This window comes from Penaeus chinensis, chromosome 2 (assembly GCF_019202785.1).
Source record: "Penaeus chinensis breed Huanghai No. 1 chromosome 2, ASM1920278v2, whole genome shotgun sequence".
In the NCBI taxonomy this organism is placed as follows: domain Eukaryota; kingdom Metazoa; phylum Arthropoda; class Malacostraca; order Decapoda; family Penaeidae; genus Penaeus; species Penaeus chinensis.
This window is the reverse complement of record NC_061820.1, coordinates 3,393,772-3,398,771: the sequence shown is the minus strand read 5'-3', so window position 1 is coordinate 3,398,771 and position 5,000 is coordinate 3,393,772. Positions and strand designations below refer to the sequence as shown.

Sequence of the window (5,000 nt, the reverse complement as noted above, 5' to 3'; positions counted from 1 at the left end):
ACCCCCACATTACCACTTCCACCACCCTCACCATTACCCCCACCCCCACCATTACCCCCACCCCCACCACCACCCCCACCACCCCCACCATTACCCCCACCCCCACCACCAACAAAAAAAAACTCAAATCCGAATGACGGCGCATCTCCACCTGAGGATCGCGGCAGAAAAAGGGAAACTCGTTACAGCCAAGATAACTTTATGGCGCGGAATGAACGGCCGAAGCCACATATAAAGAAAGAAAAAGATACTCGCGGAGGAGAGGGAAGGGGAGAGGAAGGGAGGGAAGGGATGGGGAGGAAGGGGCGAGGAGGGGAGGGGAGGGAAGGAAGGGGAGAGTAGGGAGGGAGGGAGGAAGGGGAGAGGAGGGGAGGGGAGGGAAGGAGGGAGGAAGGAGGGGGGGAGGGAGGAAGGGAAGGATAAAGGAGGGAGGGGAGTGAAGGAAGGGACATATAATATATTCATTCATTTATGCAGCTTAGGCTGTGCTTATAAATGTATTTATATATATATAAATGTAAATAAATAAGTATATATATATATAAATGTAAATAAACAAGTATATATATATATATAAATGTAAATAAGTAAGTATATATATAAATGTAAATATATAAGTATATATGTGTGTATGTGTGTGTAGAAAGGACTGCCCTTGAATCGCCCCAGCTCTTCGGCTCCCGACGCCCTCGCACGGGATTGGGAGCAAAGGATGCTGAGGACGCCTTTCCTCTCGTTTTTGTCTTGGTTCTGTTTTAAGGTGGGTTTCCTCTAAGCCATTTCCACTGTTCATTGATACTGTCAATATTACATGATACTGATGTATATCATATCACACACACACACACACACACACACACACACACACACACACACACACACACACACACACACACACGCACACACACACAAAACACCATATATGCACATATACATATACATACTTACTCACCCTCCTAATCATTATTCAAGGCTTTCACAACCCATCCACAACGTCAACCCCATCACGCGCACAACCTCATTCACGCCTCCCTCCCAACCCTCATTTACCTCCCTCACCCTCCCTCATCCGGCCCGACAGCCCTCACGGAGTAGCCCTCCCTCATTACGCATTTATTACCGCGTATGTGCTCGCTGTCACCGCCCCTCATCAAAACTAAATGCATAAATCAAGACAACTGTTTTAAGACGGGAGAGCATCGGGAGATCCATCATTCTCGTCCCAAGAAAGTGTAAGGAGGAGGTTTATGAGGAAACTTTCTTCCCCCTTCCCCGCCTACTTTCCTTTCCTCTTGTTCGTGCTCTTGTTCTTCATCTTCTTGTTCATGTTCCTTTTCTTCTTCTTCCTCCTCCTCCTCCTTTTCTTATTCTCATTCTTCTTCTTATTATTATTATTATCATTCATCTCTTTCTTCTTCTTCTTTTTTCTTCATCTTCTTCCTCGTTCTCTAGCTCTTCTTCCTCCTCCTACCCTTTCCCCCTCTCCTACCTCCTCGCGTTCCCTCCCTTCCCCCACTCACCCTCCCTCCTTCCCCTTCCATATCTCCTTTCTCTCCCTCTTATAACTTTCAACGGTACATTTACGCGTACACTGGACCTCCCCCACCCCCACCCCCACCCCTCCCAACCTAGATATAGCCAGGAGGGTGCCCTTTTCTCAGAACCTGTGTCCATTTCTGACATAAAGTATCCAAAATGTTTTGTTTTTTTTCTCTCTCTTTTTCATTTTGAGAAATGTGTGAATTATTTTTCTTCCTTTCCCTGTATGTAGATTTACAAACACCCTTTATCAGGATTTATACTGATGAGGATGTAACTCATTTAATTACCGTTTCCAATTACATTTTTTCTTACTTTTATCTATATATGCAAATACGCTCTGTCAGTACGACTACTATTTATAACATAGGATAAAAATCCGTCTCAATGTCCTTCAGATTTTTTATGTTAATCCTAATTTTCATCACTATTATTATTATTTTGTATTTATTTATTTTTTTACTGAAACCCACTGCGTAGTTGTTGTTGTTTTTCATCAGAATGTTTCCCTCGAGGTCTGGTATCGTCATGTTTACAACCCATAACTTAAAGTGTACATCTCCGCCTACCTTGATCTACATCCCTGATCTACATCCTGGGAATCCTGCGCCCGTACACCTTCGTATCTATCTTCTTTCCCCCTATTCTTTCCCTCCCCATCTTCATTGCCCCCCTCTTCCCTCTTTTCCCTTATCATTCCCCTCCCCTCTCCCTCTCCCCCCTGTCTTCTTTCCCCTCTCTTCTCCCCTTTCCCCCCTAACATCCCTCACCCCTCTATCCTTTCCCTCTCCTCCCCCTTTCTCCCCTTAACGTTCCTTTCCCCTCTCTCTTTCTCCCTTATCCTTACCCACCCCTCCTCCACCTTCCCCACCCCTCCACCTTCCCCACCGGACCATCTAGAATCCTTCAACGTTGAAATAGCATCTTCCACCCGCCGCCCATGCATTTCCCTGCTTGCAACAGCGGCCATGTTTGAAACGTTTAGCTGAATCCATTACAGACAACAGACACTTTTTTTTTCTTTTCTTTTTTTTCATAATACTCTCCCGCGAATGAAAACAAGTCCCCACTTTATAATGAAACTGCTCACTGAATTCTTCTCACCGACAAGAATTCAACAAAGTTTAGCAGAGTCTTCTGACCAAAAAAAACAAAAACAAAAAAACAATAATAATAATAATAATAATAATAATAATAATAATAATATTGAAAGAATAAAATAGAGAGCGAAAAAAATACTGAACGACACACACACAAAAAACAAGTGCATATAATTTTCGCTCTTAAACCGCTGTAGCACAAGGGCGTTTTAATCTTCGCCTCCAACACAAGGATGGTGGTGAGGTTGCCTGACTAAGATGAGGATGAGGATGAGGAAGAAAACGTAAAGACTTGCAAAGAGTTTCTAAGGATCTCGTGGCAGGAAGGCTGTCAATCACCTTTTCTTATAATTATGCGAGAGTGAAGTACGTAGCGCTAACGTACGATCGCGGCCGAAAGGTATTCGCTTCGACAGTGATTAATATAAAACGAGACTAAGATTCACACAAGCGGAGACCGTTTGCCTGAAATGAGTGCTTTAGAGGCAAATAAGGGAGAGAGAGAAGAGAGGGAGAATGAGGGAAGGAGAGAGAGATAGAGAAGAGAAAAGAGAGAGAGGGAGGGAGAGAGGGAGGAATGGGGAGAGGGAGAGAGAGAGGGAGGAAGGAGGAGGGGGGAGAGAGAGAGAGAGAGAGAGAGAGAGAGAGAGAGAGAGAGAGAGAGAGAGAGAGAGAGAGAGAGAGACGAATGACGCCGCTTCCACAACACCTCTTAGGCCGCCGCTGTTGGAATCTAGGCCTAATATGCTTCCAGTACAGCGGCGCTCTGTCACTGCCACCTCCACACATACACTGCCTTCACCTTCCCCCGCTCCCCCATACCCCCACTTACCCCCTCCCCTATCCCTCCCTGCCCTCCCCTATCCCTCCCTGCCCTCCCCTATCCCTCCCTTCCCTCCCCTATCCCTCCCTGCCCTCCCCTATCCCTCCCTGCCCTCCCCTATCCCTCCCTGCCCTCCCCTATCCCTCCCTGTCCTCCCCTATCCCTCCCTGCCCTCCCCTATCCCTCCCTGCCCTCCCCTATCCCTCCATGCCCTCCCCTATCCCTCCCTGTCCTCCCCTATCCCTCCCTGCCCTCCACTATCCCTCTTTACCCTGCTCTCATCCCCTGTCCCATTTCCATCTTTCTCTCCCCTCTCCCTCCTTGCCTCCCCCCCCATTCCCCTATTTATCCTTTCTCTTATCCCTCCTTGCCCTCCCCCACTCCATTCACCCCATCCCCTATCCCTCCTTGTTTACCCCTACCTATCCCCTTCCTCCCTCTTATCCCCTCCTTCTATTCCCCTCTTTCTTTCCCCTCTTGCACGTTTCCTTGCCACCCTTCGTCCTTCATTCCGTTTTCACTTTGCTTTCCACGCCATTCTCTCTATCCGTTTTTTTTCTTTTGTACTGTTCTTTAATTCCGTTCCTCCCCTCTGTTTCTTCTACTCCATTTGTTTTATTGGATATTCTGTTTTCATTTTCCTCCATTCATCATCTCTCTCTCTCTCTCTCTCTCTCTCTCTCTCTCTCTCTCTCTCTCTCTCTCTCTCTCTCTCTCTCTCTCTCTCTCTCTCTCTCCTCCCTCTCTCTCCCTCCTTTTTATCTCTCTCTCTCTTCCTCCCTCCTTCACCCTCTCTCTCTCTCTTCGTTCCTTCTTCACCCTCTCTCTCTCTCTTCGTTCCTCCTTCTCCCTCTCTCTCTCTTCTCCTCCCTTCCCCCCCCCCCTCTCTCCCCCTCCCCCCTCTCTCTCTTCCCTTCCCGAAATCTCATCTCTTAAAAAGCCGCGACAGAAAACTTCAAGGAAAATGGCTGGTGGTCTTTAACACAAGAATAAGGAAAGTGGTTAAAGCAAAGAACAAAGTTTGGCGCATCCAGGCCCGGCCTCTTCTCCCTCTTGCTGCTGCTCTGCGTCCTCTTTTTCCATCTTCTCCTCTTCCTCTTTTCTTCTCTTCTCCTCCTCCTTCGCCTTCATCTTCATTTTCTTCTTCTTCTTCTTCTTCTTCTTCTTCTTCTTCTTCTTCTCCTCCTTCATCTTCTTCATTATCTTCTTCTCCTCCTTCACTTCATCTTCTTCGTCTTCTCCTCCTTCATCTTCTTCATCATCTTCTTCTTCTCCTAGTCTCCTAGTTTTACTTCATCTTTACTTTCTCCTCTTTTCCTCCTCATCTTTATCTTCCGCTATCCCTTTGCCTTCTCCGTATCTTTCTCCTTTTCTTCCTGCTTTCCATCCTATACCACTTTCTTCTCCTTTTCTCCTCCACCTTTATCTCTATCACCACCACAATCACCATCTCCACCTGCTTCTCCAACAAAGAAAATACAAAGCACTTCAAAACAAGACAAACAAAACACATTGTATGAAAGAGAGAGAGAGAGAGA

General features: G+C 46.6%; 1 protein-coding gene across 1 annotated transcript in view; it reads right to left on the bottom strand.

The window, feature by feature from the left end:
• LOC125031157 (RNA-binding protein Musashi homolog Rbp6-like) overlaps nt 1–5,000 on the bottom strand; it is a gene marked incomplete in the record, with an annotated part of 674,840 nt that overhangs the window by 107,944 nt on the left and 561,896 nt on the right.